This window comes from Peromyscus maniculatus, chromosome 23, assembly GCF_049852395.1.
Source record: "Peromyscus maniculatus bairdii isolate BWxNUB_F1_BW_parent chromosome 23, HU_Pman_BW_mat_3.1, whole genome shotgun sequence".
NCBI classification, from domain to species: Eukaryota; Metazoa; Chordata; class Mammalia; order Rodentia; family Cricetidae; genus Peromyscus; species Peromyscus maniculatus.
Window position 1 is genome coordinate 61,205,610 of NC_134874.1, and position 22,378 is coordinate 61,227,987.

The following is a 22,378-nucleotide window of genomic DNA, read 5'->3' on the forward strand; positions in this document are numbered from 1 at the left end:
CTCGTCACAGGAAAGATCGACCAAGATGAAGTTTCAATTCTGAACATATATGCCCCAAACATAAGAGCACCCACATATGTAAAAGAAACATTACTAAAGCTTAAACCACATATAAAACCCCACACATTAATAGTGGGAGATCTCAACACCCCACTTTCACCACTGGACAGATCTCCCAAATCGAAACTTAACAGAGAAATAAAGGACTTAACCGATGTCATGACCCAATTGGACCTAATAGATATCTACAGAACATTCCATCCTAACAAGAAAGAATATACTTTCTTCTCAGCACCCCATGGAACTTTCTCTAAAATCGACCACATACTTGGCCACAAAGCAAATCTCAACAGATACAAAACAATCAGAATAACCTCCTGTGTTCTATCAGATCACCATGGTTTAAAGCTAGATTTCAACAACAACAAAAACTACAGAAAACCTACAACCTCATGGAAACTGAATAATGCTCAACTGAATCACCAATGGGTTAAGGAAGAAATAAAGAAAGAAATTAAAGACTTCCTAGAGATCAATGAAAATGAAGACACCACATACCCAAACTTATGGGACACTATGAAAGCAGTGCTAAGAGGGAAATTCATAGCACTAAATGCCCACATAAAGAAGTTGGAGAAATCGCACACTAGTGAATTAACAGCACATCTGAAAGCTCTAGAACAAGAAGAAGCAAAGTCTCCCAGGAAGAATAGACGCCAGGAAATTATCAAAGTGAGAGGTGAAATTAATAAATTAGAAACTAAGAGAATAATACAAAAAATTAATGAAACAAAGAGTTGGTTCTTTGAGAAAATCAACAAGATAGACAAGCCCTTATCCAAACTAACCAAAAGACAGAGAGAGAGAATCCAAATCAACAAAATCAGAAATGAAAAGGGGGACATAACAACAGACATTGAGGAAATCCAGAGAATTATAAGGTCATATTTCAAAAACCTCTACTCCACAAAACTGGAAAACCTAAAAGAAATGGACATTTTTCTGGATAGATACCACATACCTAAGTTTAATCAAGACCAGATAAACTATTTAAATAGTCCAATAACCCCTAAGGAAATAGAAACAGTCATTAAAGGTCTCCCAACCAAAAAAAGCCCAGGACCAGATGGTTTCAGCGCAGAATTCTACCAGATCTTCAAAGAAGAGTTAATACCAATACTCTCTAAATTGTTCCACATAATAGAAACAGAAGGAACATTACCAAACTCCTTCTATGAGGCTACAATTACCCTGATTCCTAAACCAAACAAGGATGCAACAAAGAAAGAGAACTACAGACCGATCTCCCTCATGAACATTGATGCAAAAATACTCAATAAAATACTGGCAAACAGACTCCAAGAACACATCAGAACAATTATCCACCATGATCAAGTAGGCTTCATCCCAGGGATGCAAGGGTGGTTCAACATACGAAAGTCCATTAATGTAATACACCATATAAACAAACTCAAAGAAAAAAACCACATGATCATCTCACTAGATGCAGAAAAGGCATTTGACAAAATCCAACACCCCTTCATGATAAAAGTCTTGGAGCGATCAGGAATACAGGGAACATACCTAAACATAATAAAGGCAATATATAGCAAACCAACAGCCAACATCAAATTAAATGGAGATAAACTCAAAGCAATTCCACTAAAATCAGGAACGAGACAAGGCTGTCCACTCTCCCCATACTTATTCAATATAGTACTTGAAGTTCTAGCCAGAGCAATAAGACAACATAAGGAGATTAAGGGGATTCAAATTGGAAAGGAAGAAGTCAAGCTTTCCCTATTTGCAGACGACATGATAGTATACTTGAGTGACCCCAAAGATTCCACCCAGGAATTGATAAAGCTTATAAACACCTTCAGCAACATAGCAGGATACAAAATCAACTCAAAAAAATCAGTAGCCCTCCTATATACAATGGACAAAGAAGCTGAGAAGGCAATTAGAGATACATCACCCTTCACAATAGCCAAAAATGACATAAAATACCTTGGGGTAACACTAACCAAGCAAGTGAAGGACCTATATGACAAGAACTTTAAGTCCCTGAAAAAAGAAATTGAAGAAGATCTCAGAAAATGGAAAGATCTTCCATGCTCATGGATAGGCAGGGTTAACATAGTAAAAATGGCAATCTTACCAAAAGCAATTTACAGATTCAATGCAATCCCCATCAAAATACCAACACAATTCTTCACAGATCTGGAAAGAACAATACTCAACTTCATATGGAAAAACAAAAAACCCAGGATAGCTAAAAGAAACCTGTACAATAAAACAACTTCTGGAGGCATCACAATCCCCGACTTCAAGCTCTACTATAGAGCTACAGTAATAAAAACAGCCTGGTATTGGCATAAAAACCGACATTTGGACCAATGGAATCGAATTGAAGACCCTGACATTAACCCACACACCTATGGACATATAATTTTTGACAAAGAAGCCAAAAGTGTACAATGGAAAAAAGAAAGCATCTTCAACAAATGGTGCTGGCATAACTGGATATCAGCGTGTAGAAGGCTGCAAATAGATCCATATCTGTCACCGTGCACAAAACTTAAGTCCAAGTGGATCAAAGACCTCAACATAAATCCAGCTACTCTGAACCTGCTAGAAGAAAAAGTAGGAAATAGTCTTGAACGCCTTGGCATAGGAGATCACTTCCTAAATATAACACCAGTAGCGCAGACACTGAGACAAACAATCAATCAATGGGACCTCTTGAAACTGAGAAGCTTTTGTAGAGCAAAGGATACGGTCAACAAGGCAAAGCGACAGCCTACAGAATGGGAAAAGATCTTCACCAACCCCACATCTGACAGAGGACTGATATCCAGAATATATAAGGAACTCAAGAAATTAGACATCAAAAGGACCAACAGTCCAATTGAGAAATGGGCTTTAGAACTAAACAGAGAATTCTCAACAGAGGAATTCCAAATGGCTGAAAGACATTTAAGGAATTGCTCAACTTCCCTAATCATCAGGGAAATGCAAATCAAGACAACTCTGAGATACCACCTTACGCCTGTCAGAGTGGCTAAGATCAAAAACACTGAAGACACTTTATGCTGGAGAGGATGTGGAACTAGGGGAACTCTCCTCCACTGCTGGTGGGAATGCAAGCTTGTACAACCACTTTGGAAATCAATATGGCGCTTTCTTAGAAAATTGGGAATCAATCTCCCCCAAGATCCAGCTATACCACTCCTGGGCATATACCCAAGAAATGCTCAATCATACCACAAGAGCACTTGCTCAGCTATGTTCATATCAGCATTGTTTGTAATAGCCAAAACCTGGAAACAACCTAGATGCCCTTCAACTGAAGAATGGATAAATAAATTGTGGCACATATACACAATGGAATACTACTCAGCAGAGAAAAACAACGACATCACACGGTTTGCAGGCAAATGGATGGATCTAGAAAAAATCATCCTGAGTGAGATAACCCAGATTCAGAAAGACAAATATGGTATGTACTCACTCATAGGAAGATGCTAAATGTGGAACAAGGATGACTAGACTGCTACTCACATCACCAGTGAGGCTACCTGGAAAACGGGACCCCAAAAAAGACACGGAGAAATGGACAAGATCTACATGAATAGCCTGGTCATGAGTGGGAACAATGAAGGGCGACAGTCGAGGGAAAGAGTGGGAGATCCTAGCTGGATCAAGAAAAGAGAGGGAGAACAAGGAATAGGAGACCATGGTAAATGAAGACCACATGAGAAGGTGAGAAGGGGAGGAAGCAGAGAGCTAGGGAGGCCCACGGAGATCCACAAAGATACCCCCTCAAAAGACTGCTGGCAATGGTCGCGAGACGGCAGGAACTGACCTACTCTGGTGATGGAATGGCCAGACACCCAAATAGTGATGCCATAAACCCCATCCAAGGACTGAGGAATCTGAAGGCAGACATCCACGGCTGGGCCCCTGGTGGAACACTGGGAGTCTAATTAGTGAGTATGAAGAGGATTTATATGAGAGAGAATTGTTGAAGCCAAGGTTGGATAAAGCACCGGGATAAATAACCAAATGAATGGAAGCACAGGATCTATGAACCAAAGGCTGAGGGGCCCCCAACTGGATCAGGCCACCTGAACGGGTGAGACAGTCAGTTGGCTTGATCTGTTTGGGAGGCAGCTGTGCATTGGTGCCAGGTCCTGGGCTCGTTGCATGAGTTGGCTGTTTGAATCCTGGGACTTATGCAGGGACACTTGGCTCGGTCTGGGAGGGGGGAATGGACCTGCCTGGACTGAGTCTACCAGGTCAACCCCGGTCCTCGGGGGAGACCTTGATCTGGAGCAGGTGGGAATGGGGGGTGGGCTGGGGGGAGGGGTGGGCGAGAGGGGGAGAACAGGGGATTCTGTGGCTATTATGTTGAACTGAATGGTGTTGTAAAATAATAATAATAATAATAATAATAATAATAATAATAATAATAATAAAAAAAATGAAAGGACAAGAGCCAAAAAAAAAAAAAAAAAAAAAAAACAATGTAATGCAATTTTCTGATCCTTGAATGTTATTATTACCAACTATTAGGATATAAAGAAATGAAAGTTAGTAGTTAGACATTACAATAGAAGTTGTAGTCATATTAGATATGTTTTAAAAAATGAGTAGAGATGTTTTAGACAGGTCATCTTCAAACCCTTCAGAGATCTACAGAATATGGCATTTAAAATGTTTTAATAACTTAGATATTTTACTTTTTTGAGACATGTCGGCTCCTGGCAGTACCAATCTACTTCAGAGAAAATATGGGCATTTAGGAAACTGCATATGGAGTTAACTTTCATTGTGGCAAAAGTTAGCCACTGGACAACAAAGTATCCTCGAATCAACAGGACAAAATGGGCAGACAGAACATGAAACAAAGGACTACTGATACTTGCCAAAACAAGTGTGGTTATGGCTTTATCAAAAGGCATCTTCTGAGGCCAGGACAATATGGCCCCATCCCTGAAGTGGCCTTTGCAATCCGGAAAAGGTACAGTGCCCTTTTCTTCGAAGACAGCTGAACAGGCAGTGGGCCGATGGCTTCTGTTGTACAATGGAACAGCAGCTGAAAGCTCACGCCTCTCAATAGTAGACTGGCATTTAATAGAAGGATGTGGAGAAGAAGGGGATGCTGAGATGAAGCCATATATACACAGCCAAGAAGAATGGACATCTGAATTGAAAAACTGTCAACAATTTCCAGGATTTAAAATCCTGAATCATGACATGACACTAGTGGAATTCAGGTGTTTCTGGTACATGGACTGCTCTCACCCAATGTGAGGTTGAACTGTTGACCTTGTGTACATCCTACTTCACAAATGAGTCTGCCAGTTATGCTAAGACTATAGGCTGAAGATGAGGCCCCAACACTGCGGAGAAACCTCAGGTGACTGTCCAGGCAGCTGACTGTTTCTGTCAACTCACAAATTTTTTGGAAGTTGCTTGCATGCACTTCCTGTTTTTATTTTTGTTAGCTAATATTATTTCCTTCTTGGGTCTCAGAGGGAGTTGAAGATTAGTTAGTTATAGTTGAAGATTAGTTAGTTATAGTTGAAGATTAATTAGGATAGAAAGTGAATTAGATACATCTTGGATTTACCAAAATAGGATAGATAATGGAATTATTTTCTGTGATTTGTCAAATACAAATGAACTAGACATTGTTTACGTATTTATCACTTGTATATATTGTGTATAGTTATTGTACTTTTTATCTAGTTTTTCTTATGTTAGTTATAACCTTTTGATTTTTTTCTTTTTATTACAATAGAAATAGAAAGGGGAAATGTGGTGGTATTCTAATTGTATTGAAATGTGATTTTGCTTGTATGTTAATAAATAAAGTTGCCCGGGGGTCAGAAAAAAAAAAAAAAAAAAAAAAAAAGAATTTTAAACACAAATGATATGAAAAGAAGCTGTCCTAACATGGGCAGGCTATAAGCAATTTTGTAAATATGTTTTACATAATTTTGTGTGTTACAAAGTTGAAAGTGAATGCATATTTCCAAAACTTTTTTCTTCTAATATATATTGCATGGAATATAAGTTAATATAGAAATAGAATGTATGTATACAGCTGCTCACTGCATCAGCAGTTCAAATTACTTAAAGTTACAGTTACTTCTGCTAAGAAAAATCAATAAAATATTCTAGATCTCTTCAATGTTATCTAGGTATTGACATAAATATATTTGTTGATTATTAAATACATCTAAAATTAATGCATTTAAATAGCAATAAAACAATTAGTAAAGAGTAAAATTGATGTTTTATTAACAATACCCAGGAAATGGAAATAACCTTGATGTTCATTAATTGATGAATGAATAATGAGAAGATGATACATTTATACAATGGAATATTGTTCAGTTGTAATGAAAAGTTAAATAATAAAATTTACAGTTAAATAGATGAAGCAGGAATCACTCTGAAAGATGCAACTCATACTGAGAAAAACAATTGCCATGTTCTTTGTTATATGTAGACTGTAGTTTTGAATCTTTATATAACTGCATTTAAATTGGAGTGTTCAATTTATGTAATGGAATACTAGTGCAACTTTTAATGAAGTTGAAATTATAACATTTTTAGCTAAACAGGTAGAGCTCAAAAAATCATTCAATCATTCTGAATAAGGTAACTCTTATGCCACCCCACCAAAAAATATGTATGTGGATATTTCCAAGTTTCAATATTGGTATTACAATCCTAATAACCACTGGTGTTAGGTACCCAAAATGGAACCATGGGGATGGGATTACCGAGGGAAGGGAAATAGAATATGGACTATGCTGTTATGGAGAAATAAAGGGAAAACTAGGGCATGAGGATTTAATAGGGAGGAAAATAGAAGAGAAAGCGAAAGAAGCAAATCTAAGGAGAGAAAATTAAAAATACAGGTCATTTGAAAAAAAACTTACAAAACCCACAATTGTAGACTCTTCCTAAAATACATGCACATAAGAAAGGAATTTAAACAGTCACATATATGGGGAAACATAACCTAGACATCTTTTGCTGCCAAGTAAAACTTCCAGTGACAGGAATAGGTTAAATCTTGTTGAATTGTTGGCCAAAGTGGTCCTATGGTCTTCACTCCAGAAACAATGCAGAATTTGTTAACACTGTTCATTGCTCTTCATAACCTAATGGGAAAGTCCTGTTGCTGAGAACAATACTTACTAATGTCATTGAATATGGAGAAACTGATGTGCAACTAGAACATTCACTCCTGCTTGCAATTATATATTGAAAATTACTCTGCAAATTACCAAAGGAGAAAGATAATTACCAATATGACCTAGCTTCAGATTCTGTGACCTACAACAGCAATCTTTCTGTAAGACACTGCTGTAATAGTGCCATAAATGTTATGGGAGTAACAAACCTTTTTTTTTTTTTAAACTGAAATTAAGGCCCACTTTGTGGGATGGAACCTATATATGATATTACTAAATTGGCCAAAACCCTAATACTAGATAGGTCATGGGCATAGGGAAAAACCTACTACCACTATCCTGCTATGGATTATTGAAACCAAATGACTCCTAATGGTATATTGTAGCAGGAATCTTAGAGAGTCTTATTAATCAAATCAAACCGGGGCCAGTTATTGGGGTGAAATGCTGAATGGTCAGAGAGACAGAACAAGCCACAGCTAACCTCACCTGGCCAACTTCTCAGCTGGTCTTGTTTCCTCAGACTGAAAGCCTCTGTGACCTCATATCCGAATGGCTCTCAGCTGAACTGTGCTGCTAGAAGCCTGAAAGCTTAAATAGCCAAATGCTTAACCAGCCAAATGCTTAACCAGCCAAATGCTTTCAGCTTCTTGTCCTCACACCTTATATACCTTTCTGCTTTCTACCACCACTCCATGAGATTAAAGACTCACTTCTTGGGATTAAAGGTGTCTGTCACCATTCCTGGCCATTTCCAATGTGGCCTTGAACCCACAGAGATCCAGAGGGATTTCTACCTCTGGAGTGCTATGATTAAAGGTGTGAATGCCACCATTTTCTAGCTTTTGTATCTAGTGGCTGTTCTGTCTCTGACCCCAGATAAGTTTATTAGGGTGTACAATATTTTGGGGAACATAATACCCCAGTATATTTCTATGTCAATACCTAAGTGCATTGGCTCAAACCTCATAAAAGCTTCTTCTTGAAACAGATGAGAACTCATACAGAAACCCGTAACTAGACAATCTGCAGAGCACGAGAGGCTTTGGAGCATTAGTCCTAAATGGGATGGCTTCATCAACCCCCAGATTACACCTCAAAGTGGAGGTAGGATCAATCTGAAAGGAGTTGAAGAAGGGCAAATTAAGATAAAAATGTATTACATGAAATTAATTACAGGTGATTTGAGGTGAAAAGATGTATAATGGAAGAATAAGTATCAAATATGGTGGAAGATTGCAGGGCAGATTAGAGGAGGGATTATGAGGTTGGATAACACGAAGACATCTGAAAAAGTTACATGGAAACTTATCACTGTAGCGACTTCCTAAAATATATACAAATACAGACAGACAGACAGACAGATAGACAGACAGATGATAGAAGATAGATAGATGGATAGATAGATAGATACATAGATACATAGATACATAGATAGATTAAATGGTATCATAATGCCAAATGCTGAAGCTCAGGCAGGATAACAAATATTTTTATATCACAGAGCAAGTTTCTAGATTCCACACAAACAGAGGATATCTAATGCTAAATGAGTACTAAAAAGCACACTTCGCATATATTTGGAAACTTGCCGTGTATCTTTGGTGAACACAGAGGAGAATAAACTATGTTCTACAACCTGCAGAAACACTAGAAGGAATCTACTTGCAGTTGTCACAGGGCTGGACTTGATGTTTCACTCACACTCATCCGCAGGTCAAAGCGACGGGATAACTACTAGTAATGCCACCTCAAGGAGAGGAAGAGCACCCCGAAACAACACATTTGCATTTTGGCCAAAGTTGTGGTGTGATAAGAAAAAAGGTAAAAGAGGTGATGAACATATTTAATCCCAGCGCTTTCGATGCAGAGCCAGATGAATTTCTGTCAGGTCAAAGTCGATCTGGTCTTGACAAGAAGTTCTGTCAAGCTGGGATATTTAGTGAGCCATTCTATCAAAGAAGAAAAAGGGAGTTGCCTCACTGTCAGGAGACAAATAAACAACAGAGTCAATTAAATCCAGAGATGAAATAGAAGAAATTTATTTTGTTTTGGTGTGTACAAGAATATTTGGAACTTCAAAGGAATAAAATAAACTCATTAGCAATTTGAAGCTTATTATACTGTTTTATATACTAATGAAAACAGTATTTCATATCTTTAAAATACTTTGTTGTATGCATGATTATTTGAATTTTGTATTAAATTTATTTTCTATTAAAAGAAAAAAAAAAAAAAAAAAAAAAAAAAAAAAAAAAAAAAAAAAAAAAAAAGAAGGCTGGCCCCAACCAAGAGGGATATGAGTCCTACCCTATCCCTCAGAAGAAAAAGACCTGGCTCAAAGAAAGAAAAGGAGAGTATCCATGACTAAACTTTACCTGGATAGAAGCCAGAGCCTTCACCAAGATGAGAAGTTGGCCTCAGCTCACCTCTGACCCTGAAGAAGACTGGGCCAACCTAAGAAAGGACGTGGGCCCAGACCAATCCCTCAAATGAAAGAGGCCAGGAGCAAATCAGGAAAAGGAGAACACAGGAGCCTAACACTTACCCTGACAAAAGCCTGAGCCAAAATAAGGAGAGAAGAAGACCTGGAACACTCTCCAAATGAAGAAATAGGTCTGGGGCAAATATTGACTGGGAAGAATTCAGAGCTCATACAAAACTCATAGAACAAAACAGGCAAAATCAAAAGTGGAAATGTTACAGGTCAACAATAGACCTTGATGAAGATAAACCACAAACTTTTAAATCAAGGGAGCTCCTGCCAACCCAATGAGAGATACGTGGTCAGACTTAATGTTGACCCTAGGAAGCACAGTTTGAAGAGACAATTTAAATGGAACCTGCTCCAACCACAATGGAGAACTCTTTCTAGGCCAAACACTGGTATCAAGTAGCCAAGGACCAAGCCCTGTGTGAAACGAGTCCAGGCAATCCAAGAGAAGAAACATCCTGACCATAAACTGCTATCAGTGGAGACCTGCAGCCTACTGAGCAAGAATTAAACTCAGAAGCCCTGAACATTAGGATGTGTGGGCAAAATATTCTCTTCTTCATCCAACACCCTAAACAAAAGGGAGCCAGAAACACCATGTTCTCAGTGGAGTCAATGGCTCCCTTACAGATGAAAGCAAATGGACATCATTAACATATTTGGTAGTTAGAGGGAACCTTGAAGCACTCTGATCCCAGACATAAATTTCACTTGATGTTTTACAGTCAGTCAAAGCCTCAAAAGAGACACAAAGATGAATGTTTATTGAAGATCTTAGGCTCACGGACTTCATGTACAAATATACCACTGTGTGGATCACATACATTCCATTTACAACACTTACCATCCTCAATACATTCAAGCCAGGATGTGCCACTCACCATGATCCAAGCTCTCATCTGAGTAACCAATGAATATGGACATAGCATAATACAAATGGTGTTATACTGCATGATGTATTGGTCTGATAAAACTCCAAATCTTGACTTCAGCTGATACTTTTAGAAACAAACAAGTCTCGAAAGTAACATTAGAATAACCCTTCCTACCAAGAAGCTTGGACTAACCCCAAATCTGCTTCAATAATTCTTTTCTACTTCTTTTTAACAGAAACATGGTCCATAATGTTCCTCTTTTCTTACAGGATTTCTGACAGTTGAACTTAATATAAAATATTATATCAATTGTGGAAATGATTTCTCAAAGAAGGATCCCATTGTATTATATTTTAAACTCCCAGGATGATGTGTAATGACAATCACCAAAGCATTAACAAATACAAACTTTTCTCACATATTGTCAGAGTTTCTCCCATATTTAATTTTCCTTATTCTGACTTTTCTTGGTTAACATTCTGGAGTGACCCATCTCATCCTGACCTTTCAGACCTTTCAACTGCAGTCACTTCCACATTTCATTTCATCAACTTGCTGCATCTCTTCCTTCCTTAAGGAATTCCAGACTAGTCATTGAGTGGGGTGTCCTTGTGGTGGTAAGCTCAATGCTAGGAACCCCCTACTAAGTCTGTTGTCTTTATTAAAACTACAACCCCCAAAGATAAACACGATCAGTCCAACACATTCTAGGGAAGTCTATGAGATGGCATCAGACATTGGTAGTCTTAAATCTTCCATTTCCCTCTGACTTTTCTCTAAAGTCTGTCCTTAAAAGTCAGGCGATGGGGATTTAGTTCACTGGTAGAGTGCTTGTCTAGCAAGCACAAGGGCTTAGGCTTGGTCCTCAGCTCTAAAAAAAAAAGTGGTCTAAATTTTATCTTCAGAGTGTCTACCCTGTTGCATATTCCTGACCCAGAGACTGACTCTTGCCTCTCCATTATAATAATCCATATCACCATGCAAGAACTCATCCTGTTCTGTATCATCTGCTGTAGGCAGAATTCCTTGTTCCTTTTCTAAAGTTTTACACAGAACCTGGAGCATTCATTTAGAAAGATTCATGGGGGTCTAGAATGCCAGGGCTCCCTGGATGACCAGTATTTGTCCCACCTCACCTCATATATCAGCCTAAAGTAAAAGTGGGACCACTGAGAGACAACTGGAACGGAACTAAATTTGAGGGCTATTTCTTGGAACCAGAAGTCCTAGAATTGTTCAGATTCAAAAGGCTACAGGTGCTGAAAGAAAAAAATCCAGAGTTATTCACCCATAACTGGTTCTCTGACCAATATGGGAAAAAAGGACAAATGTTCTGAGTCCATTTTGCCTTTGTGGGACACAATAGCCACTGTATTGTATAGCCTGAAAAATTGTATATACTCTATTTTTCTATCTATCTATCTATCTATCTATCTATCTATCTATCTATCTATCTATCTATCATCTTTCCATCAGCTATCTCCATCCATCAATCCATCTATCTATCTACCTCCATCCATTCATCCATCCATGCATCCATCCATCCATCCATCCTCACATCCATCCATCCATCCATCCTAACATCCATCCATCCATCCATCCATGCATCCATCTTCTCCTACTACTACTCTTCCTCTTCTATTTCTCCTTCTTCTTGCTCTTCCCTTATTCATCCAGGATATTATAATCATTTTGCCTCCCTAAGTTTTTACAGGGCCTTATAAAATGCTAGTTACATTATAACAAATAAAAACTTTTCTCTGTGGGTTTTATTCTCCATATTTTCCCACTCAAAATCTTTGTAACCATATCCTCCACAGCACTTGCTGAAATGTGACATTCCTTAGATCTCTGACACTGTGACACTAAAAATCTTGTATAAAAGTGTGTTTGTCAAAAAATGCAACTGTGCTTAAAACCAGCTAAAAAACGACATCTAAAAGCTTGATACTTTAATAACTTGCAAACACATCATCTTAGTTTGTTTTTTATATGACAAATGTAATTTAGATATAATGAATTCAATTAGTTGATATATTCAGTGTTTATTAGTTCTCCATCATGAAGTTCACAAAAATGTTTTCTCACTAAATAGATTTTCGTCAAGAGGTAAAATCTGTAGAGTTTTCTAAATGGAAATGGAAAGATGTACACAAAGCCAGAAAATCGAGTTAATCCTAAGTCAGAAGTTTATGGAAGATAAAAAATCAAGATCATATATAAACTGTATCTCCTCCTTCCTTAAAGAATTCCAGACTAATCATTGTATGTGGTGTCCTTGTGCTGGTGAGTGCAATGCTAGAAACTCCCCTACTAAGTCTGCTCTTAAAATTCCTTAGGCCAAAATTCAGTACACTTGTATACAATTAGAATGTAATTCTCTGTTTGGAATCAAGGTGATAGAAGATATCACATAGTTCAACCGTTTATACAGAGAAAAGGAAAATCCATGCTAGAACTTATATTAGAGAGCCTTAAAATGGCCTACAAGAGACTGTCTTAGTTTGGGGGTATTCTGTCTCTCAAATGCTTAAATTACAAAAGACTTTCAAAAGGTCAGTGGAACATCCTGCCAAAGCTTGGCTCATGGGATTGCAGGCTATGAGAACAGATGAGATCAATCTGAGTGCTATAGAAGTGGGAAAGTAGGTCATGCACTTACTTACACCTCCTTGAAATATAGGCTATGTAATCTAATGAAATCCGAGAGAGATTATTCCTGATTGACTGGCTCACAGGAAACATTGGGGATGCTTGGTTATCACAAGCAAGGGTCTCATGAAGACTGGAAGATGATGAAGGAAGGATGGGGTTTTCCTGATAAAATACATATGAGAGAAGCAGTGCTTTACGGCCAATTCACTGGGCATGATGGAGCACTGGGCTGTGCTTACAGAAGAGGTCAAACATAAAATGGTTGATTCACCAGGGACTTCAGGACTGGTGTTTGCCGTTAGTGCCTTTGCAGAGCTCCATGGGAGAATGTGAACATTTAGAAACAACTAACATTTTAAGGAAAGGGTGAAGTGTTGTATAACAGTTTTCCTTTTTATGACATGAATTCTCTTCTATTATTTTTGAGATTATAATTACATTATTTTCTTTTTATCCTTTCAAACGCTCTCTACACTCTTCCTTGCTCTATTTCTAATTAATGACCTCTATTTTCATTAATTGTTGCTACATGCTTATACATATATATGTGCATGAAGATATACACACACACACACACACATATATATATATATATATACATATATATATATAGTTATATTTCCTGAATGTAAGCCAATCATTCTGTATAGCTAGCATATATATTTTCAAGAATGACCATTTGATATTGAGTATCCAACTGGTGTGCTCTTCCCTGGGCAGGCCTATTTCCTTAAGTCTCAGAAAGTTCTATGGAAAGAGAGGAGTGTAGATGTAACCAACTGTATTATTAAATAAAAAACAGAACCAACGCAAAGAAGAAAGCCAAGAGATCAGAGGTAAGAGCCTTACCCATCTGCTGCAGCTAGCCTCTTCAGCCAAGAGAGACCTACTTCCTCTGTGTTTGTCTTTCTATAGACTTTCTGGTCTGCCTTCCCCTTGGTTGTAAACCCAACCACATGACTGCCTAGTCACTGCCTGTCTGTACAGACCTCCAGGTCTTTTATGGTTAGTATTGAGATTAAAGGCATGTGTCTCCAATGCTAACTGTATCCTTGACCACACAGAAATCTACCTAGCTCTGCCTACCAAGTGCTGGGATTAAAGGCATTCACCACTACCGCCCAGCTTTTGCTATGGCTCTAATAACTCTGACCCCCAGGCAACTTTATTTATTAACATACAAATCACATTTTAGTACCAATAAAATATCACTGTAGAGGAGGTTCATAATACCCAGCAATTAATCATGACTGGAAAAGCTGAAACTTACTGGACTAACAAGGCTCTTCCACTCCCAAGGTTAAATAGGTGATAACTAAAGAGAACAGAAGAAATGAGACCCTCTATCCCATTCAGAGTTCTAGTCTTCATGAGCCACCCATTCTAATGAGAGCCTTTGTGATGCCACACATTAGAGTTATTCATATACCTATAAGTAATACCATACCTATACTCCTGTATTAACCTCAATAAACTCATTAATTTGAGGGAATAGGAATCAGAGTCTTCCCTGGGAAGCAGACAGATAAAGAAAGGGGAATTGATAAGTAATACAAATGGCCAACTTCTAGCTTCCTTTTTATTTTCTGTACTGAGAGAGAGGCTTAGTAGGCTTTGTCTTCCACCAGCAGGCTGCCTCTTCCAGCTCTCTGGTTTGGGACAGATAGGTGTGTTCACAGTCAGTCCTGAACACGGTCACCTGAAGCTGCAGGTGATCACAGCTCTTGTGAGTGAGCAATGGCTATGTCATGTCCAGAGGACAGCATGTCACAGCAGTTCCCTCATGCTCAGTCAGGACATTCAGGACCCACTTCCAGGATGTTTCCTATGCCTAGTGGAAGTGGTTGATCTACAGGTCCCATTTAGGAATGAGCACTCATGGTCATTTCAACATTTTGAAGTTATGAGGCTGTGCATTTGCTGCTGCATACCACAGAAAGAGAACCTCTGGCCAAGACTGAAAGCTGAAGAGATCTATGTGTAAAACAAAAATATTTACAAAGCAGTTGCTACTACACTAAGTAACAATAGTAGCATCATCTAAAGGGCTATGACCTGTCAAGCCAATGTCTTTTGACCAGGTACACAGTAGCAGGTACTAATTCCTTCCTATAGAGCAGGCCTCACCAGATCAGAAGGAAGTTAATTACACAATAACTCTCATGCCACTATTACACTAGTGATTTTCTCATATTCTGTATGCTACCACTTAAATTATATTTTTCTTATGCTGAAATAAAAAGTCTTAATTTCATGAGATCCTATTTGTTGATTTTTGGTCTCATTTACTATTAGACAAGAGTCCTTTTCAGAAAATCCTTACCTGTGCTTAGCAGTGGGAGTATTTTCTCTTCTGTATCCTTTGGCATTTTCAGGGTATCAGGTCTATGACACATTTGGTGCAAAGCTTGTGTATGGTAGAAGATAGAGAGCAGAGTTTCATTTTCTGCATGATGAAAACAATTTTTCACAATCAGCATATCTTAGACAGTATCTGACATGCCAACAAATATTTGAAATACAAATATGGGTGCAAAGTTAAACTAGGTACTCACAAGTACATTCTCCTTACCAAATGGACCACTTTGAGGTAACCAGCCATGCAGTAATATGAGGTCAAGCTTTGACCACTCAGAATAATGCATGGCAACCATTTCAATTAGAATAAATTTTCAGCAGGATTTATAGCCTGGCTCAAATACTATAGATTCTGTGGTCATTTTCTTGGGGCCCCAGATCCATTTGTCACATTAGTAAAATAATATTCAGATTGCTCCATAATTCCAGCTTTAAGCGTCTTTTAAATGACTACATTTTCACCAAATCTAATATTTCAAATGCTGCAAAGGAGGTGGAACAAGAACATATACGCTATGTTCATTGTAAACTAAAACATTCCAGGTACTGTGGACGCTGTAACGATGGTTATGAATGAAAATTTAACATAGTCATGCCTGCTGTATCACTCCTGGGTGTGCATACTTATCGAAATGAACGGCACTGAATCACTACATATGTAAGGTGAGTTTGTGTGTAATGTTTTATCACTGCACTACCTGCAACAGATGATTCAGGGAATGAGCTCAGAGAACCACCATTATATGAATGACTAAAGACCACACAATATGCATAAATAAAGCAAGATAATTCAAAATAAAATTATAGAAAAAGTTGCATAATTCTCAAGAAAATTGTTCCAACTATGTGTCATCAAGTTTAGAAACAGACAACTCTCCAAAAACAATTAACACATATCTTCTCTCATAAATGGAATCTAGAAAAATAGGAAAAGGGTTAAAAAATTTTGAAGTGTGAGGGAAAATATTTTAAATGGAGGGAGTATAACTGGGAAACAAGGTGGTGTACGGAAACAAATGACTTATTGTATATAATTAAAATGTACAGAATAATAAGATTAACTTTAGAAGTAACAAAACAGAAAAAGAATTACTTATTTGCACAAGGGCTCATATATTTTTGCCCCAGCCAGCAGGGCTTCAACAGGTTCTCGACCACCCTAAGGACAGAATGATACGGACAGGAGACACAAAGGAAATAAACCAAGTCAAGATTCTGATCAAGGTGCCACTTGATTTTTCTCCAGGAGGGTTTATATAGTTCCTGCAGGGTAGGGGGAGCAAGAAGCTGTTATCTGCCCAAGGTGGTGCAAGCTAACAGAATGTTCATGTAGGATGTTTACAGGGTGAAAGGGTCAAGGGCTCTGACTCAATGTCCTGTTGCTAGGCAACCTGACTGTAAGATGATCTAGTTCCCTGTCTTATTGGGGGTCTGTATTTTTCCACTAACTAGTGATTCTGTCCTTGTCCCTGACATATTTTTATACAACTAAGCATAATAACTACATTTTTACTATCTTCCACACTTCTCTTAATGTTTTTGAATGATGGAGCTAGAGTTGGCCTAACAGAAAAACACACACTGTACTCTTTCAAAGGACTTGAGTCCAGTTCCCATCACCCATCACAGTGACCCATAATCAAACACCAATATCTCTAGTTCCACGTAATCTGGAGCCTCTTCTCATCTCTGTGAGAACTGCACTCATGTGTACATACCTACATGTCTAATCACATATGTGCAATTTTCAAATCATTGTTTCACCATTTCTCGGTTTATTTTATGGACCCAGGGAGGCAGAGAGGCTTGCACCCATGCAGTACATGACGTCAGTTCATTCTCCTACTCTCAGCTATAAGAATAAAGGATTGTGACCAAACAGAATGTAAGTACTATAAGGTGATTCTGGAAACCAGAACCATAAAAAGATAGTGCCAGGGAAATATAAAACAATTGGATCATGCAAGAAACCTGAGTTGTACAGAGCTGATGCAAATAAATCTGCATAAAATTTAAACTTTATAAGGGATTTCTTAGCATTTCATTAGTTTTAGTCACTAAAAGGCACAGTGTTCCATCACCATATTGTCATTCATCATGTGTATTTAATTAAGAGAGGTTTACAAAAGTCTTGAATTCCACCATAACAAAAGACAGAAATTTTGGCAAAAATAATCTGTAAAATATAAACTATTATTTGGCTCAGCTGATATAACACACAATGGATGAGCTCCAGAGGTCTGGTAGCTTTCTGGCATTTTTAGCAAGGAAGGAGCTCTGAGTTTAGTAGCTCTCAGGTCTTCAGTGCCTGAAAAGCAGGAATTAATTTTTTATAAAGATGTCTAAATAACAAGCTAGGTAAGGGGATAAATAGAATGACAAACTGAACCCAAAACCAGACACAAAAGACATTTTGGACAGAAACAGTGAACTGAAAACAATCAAGATAGAAGACTCAAACTAACCATTTAACTGCATTAAACATAAAGTTCTAGATGGGAGAAATCACCAGAGAAGATAAACAACTATACAGGATTTCACTCTATGATGAATAGAAAACAAATGTATGGGCAGAATGGCAGAGTAATGAGGCAGGAAAAGGCAGAATTCTTTAAAATGCCCTAGTACCCATGCTGCTACCAAAGTAAACTGCTGAACAGTAAGTTTTACTAGGGAAAGTGTCTATTCTGAATAACACAAATATTATAACATACATGTGTGTGGTTAAAATCGATCAATTTTCCAGGGAGACAGAACACTCCACTTGAAAATTATTTAACTATGAATCCTCCAACATGGATGAGAAAGTGGATGGAAACTGAAAAATCCACAATTGAACTTGGAGATGGGAGTCGACAGAACATAAAGGAGGGAAAGTCCACCAGCTTCACTTGCAAATGTTCGTTGTGTAATGGGATGTTGGTCAGGTTCAAGGCCCCTGGCTTCAGTACACCATCAATACTAGACCTGCATGATACACAGCAGCTGCCAATGCCACTAATGATGGAGAGATGATGGAGAGATGATGGAGAGGTGATGGAGAGGTGGGAAAGATGGGGGCTGGGGGTAAAAAGTGCTTTACTGTTTTCTTCTTTTTTATTACTATTGTTTATTTTTATCTTATTTTTATTCTTTTTGTTTGTTTGTTTTCCTTTGTGGTGGGACTCCACAAGTGGTAGGGGCAGATATGGAGGGTCTGGGAGAGGAGTGGGATTAGAGTATATGGTATGAAATTCCCAAAGAATCAATAAAAAATACAATGCATATGTAAAAAAATTGACTTTCACTTTCTACCATTTGTTAATATGAACTAAACAATAAGAAGTTGTCAAATGAATGAGGTTTTAAACTTTTAAAAAACATGAACATATTGAATAATTCAGTGCAATTTTGACATAGGAACAGAAGTTCCTATATAACAAGGCTTCAAGATGCTGTATTTGGAATAGAAAATTCCATTTAATTCCTGATATATCCATATGGCAATAATTTGCTATTAAGAAAAATTAAATTATAACCAAATTAAGTTCTATTAATGTAAAAAGAGAAAAGAAAGAATAAAAAGCAGAGAAAGTCATTAAGGACAAGGAGAACATGAACACTGCTGTCAATCAATTTCACCTGACAGACATTTACAGAACACCTCCTCAAATGACAGCTTGAGACAGCATTTCCAGAACACACAAGTCACTTTTCAACATACTCCACGTTACAAGCTACTAAACAGGTTTAAATAAACATAAAAGACCTGATATAAAGTGATGTGTGCAATCTAACTACAGGGAAATTAAAAGGCAAGTTAATAACAGAATAGTATCTTGATAATCCACAATAAATAAAAATTAAATATTTCATTCTTAAAATAATCAATAAATTAAAAGAGAAAGTCATAGTGAAAGTAAAAGTATTGAAGTGGAAATAAAATATAATTAAATTTATGGAATAAGCTAAACCATGATTAGAAAAAAACTAAAACATTAGATGATTTCATATGAAAGTGAATACATTTGGATTTTGTTTGTATGTTCTACAATAAGATGTCACTCTGTAGCACAGCCTAGTGTATCCAGAGCTATGTGTGTAACCCACACTGTTCTCAAACTCATGGAATCCGGATTCCCAAGGGCTTGGATTATAGACATGAAATACTTAACACCTGACTTAAGTAGATTTGTCATCTATGACATATATTTTATATAAATACTTAAAACAAAGTGATTAAGAAGCCTCTAGTCAATTTTTAAAATTCAATCAATTGAAAATAAACATGACAAGAGGTAGGAAAAAGACGTATATCTATACAAAACTGATAAATCTCTAGGCACACTAGCAAAGAAAAATGAAAGATTATTAAACTTACTCACATAAGGAATGAGAAGGCGGATATTGCAGATCTCACGGGTACTAAGATGAAGTAAAGAAATACAGAAAACGTTAAGCCCATAATAATCTGCATGAAAGCCTATAATTTTTTTCAGAACTGCATCCTGCCATCCTGGATCTTCACTGAGGGCATCTCAGCCTCATGAGAACTGGGCTGTGAGGAGTCTCCAGGCTATGAGAAGACGGCCTCACTTGACCTGGTCTAAGAGGAGACTGCTGTCAAGAAGGCAGGTTTGTCTTCACCTCAGCCTCCCCAAAACCGGGTCTGTGAGGAAGTCCAGACTCTGAGGAGACCCTGAGCCTGGCCACCCTGGCATGAGACTGTCCTCACCAGATGAACTCCACTGACCTCTTCCACAAAGGCTCAGCAGCTCCTCAGCCTTTCCTTAACGACCTCAAGTCTGAGCATGCTCAATGTCCCGGGCAGGAAGACCAAGGTGGAATGGGGGAGGTTTAGAGTCTCTGCCTGGATGCTGATTGGGCCGGAGTGCTTCAGGGGCGGGCTTAAGCCTCACATGCCATTTATGATTGGATGTGTTGCATGTGGCTCTATTGGGAGGCTAGCATTTTCTGGTGGGATGTGGCTTTTGGTGGGTCTGCAGTGTTTCAAAGGTCTACAGTGTCTCAAAGGGACAGATATTGTGGAGCCTCTCAACACTGGGGTCTGCACATATCAGACTTACAGCTCAGCACAGGACAAGAGGGACGCTCAGGCCTCCATGGTCTGCCCATCAGTTACAGAGCTAGGCCTTGTGGTCAGAGCTATACACCTACCATCCCATAGTTGTTGTTCTGTCCCACCTTGCCTCATCTTACTGACCTAGCCTCATATCCTCTTAACTTAACAGAAATCCCATTTGGCGCTCTTGGAGGCCACCAGATAGCGCTGTTTTATTGCAAAAAGGAGAAAATTAAAATGACAACCAGATAGTTTCTTTCTCAAAATCACACAGCTGCTTGTATGGGACAGGGACCCTAGTCAAGTCAATTCTACAGACAGCTAGATTAGAGTTGACTTCTATTCCTCAGAACTGGCTGTGATTATCCCAGTGAGGAAGCAGTACCTAACAATGTTGATTTTGTATCAGGTCATCAGCTTGGCGTTCCTGTGACTCAGCATGGACAGGGAGCTTGCATCAGCAGGACTGCACCCTTATCATTCACCTGCCCATGTGGTTTGGTAAACATTCTGTTTGTAAAATGGCTTAGTGGCTCATGGCTGAGAAATAACAAAAGCATATGTATGAGTGATTTTATCATATCTAATATAAGAACTGTCATGCAGAAGAGAAAGGAGGAAAACAGTTTGTGTCCAGGAAAACAGATTTTATTGTAGTCTTACTGTGAGGCTTCTCAAGTTGTGCTTCCTCTGTCTTCCATCAGGGTCACTTTTAGTCCTGAAGGTTGTAATAATGATAATCTTGCTGGTTAACAGCGCTGGATACTGTGAGGAAAGGTCATGGCCACGACAAACCCCAGTATCAGTATCAGAGCTTTATTAGGAGGAAGAGGGTTAGGAGGAAACAAGAGAACCAGGCCTGGGGAAGGAGATAGAGAGAAAGATGGTGGGGGGCGGGGACAACAGAACAGACTGGGAGGAGGTGAGGTCTGTGTCTGGTTCTTTAAGGTGCAGATGAGCTTACAGAGCTACGCCATGCATGCTAGATTGCTTGACCACACTACACATACGTAATCACCAGCGCTCACTGATGACTTAAGACACAAGACCCCAGACCCCTTGAGTAGTTCCTGAACTGTGCATGTGTTGTCATGCAGCTGGACTGTGGCAAAATCCCAACAAAGGTGTTGTTAAATCAGTTGCCAAAATAGAGAAATGATTTGGGGTTGGGATAATTTTGAAACGAGGCAGCAAGTTCTACCTTCATCAAAGTATCTATCTAGAGCTTTGTTCGTGCAAACTTCCACTCAATATCAGTAGGACCCTATGAAAGACACAAGTGCTGAGTCACACTTCTGCAAAGTCAGAAGCCTCAAATGTCTGGAAGTGACCAAGAGTCAAATATCACAGCCTCGTCAGCCCTCGGCCTCTCTTGTGACCATTCATTTTTGGTATTGTAGCAAAAGTGGCCACATGCAGTATTTCTGCCTTGATATAAAACTTTATTTATAAAAGCAGGCAAGGAAGACTACCACATCCTGCTTCTACTGGCCAGTCTCATGAACAAACTCCTCTTCATCCTTCAGAGCCCCTCTTTTAGGTTACCATACCTTTTCTAGAGTGCTTGTCAGCTCTAGAAGAGTCACTCTTACTGTGTTTCATTTTTTCTTGGTTGCAGACCAGCTTCTCTTGCTGGCTTAGAGCAAAGGCCTCATTTGTCTTCAGTTGGTGCACAGTGATCTCATGCACTTGACCCATACAGCATTTGTGTCTCCTT

At 38.5% G+C, this 22,378-nt stretch overlaps 1 long non-coding RNA gene across 3 annotated transcripts in view; it reads right to left on the bottom strand.

Annotated features, from left to right (window-relative positions):
• LOC143270549 (uncharacterized) overlaps positions 1-20,371 on the bottom strand; it is a 40,441-nt gene extending 20,070 nt beyond the window's left edge. The window contains exons 1-2 of one of the 3 annotated variants that reach the window (XR_013047745.1): positions 19,964-20,371; positions 15,565-15,687 (exon numbers count right to left, since the gene is read on the bottom strand). This is a non-coding gene — a long non-coding RNA (uncharacterized LOC143270549). The remainder of the gene's footprint in view (positions 1-15,564; positions 15,688-19,963) is intronic. The other 2 variants (XR_013047744.1, XR_013047743.1) reach the window with 2 other exon arrangements.
• Between the last annotated feature and the right edge of the window lie 2,007 nt (positions 20,372-22,378).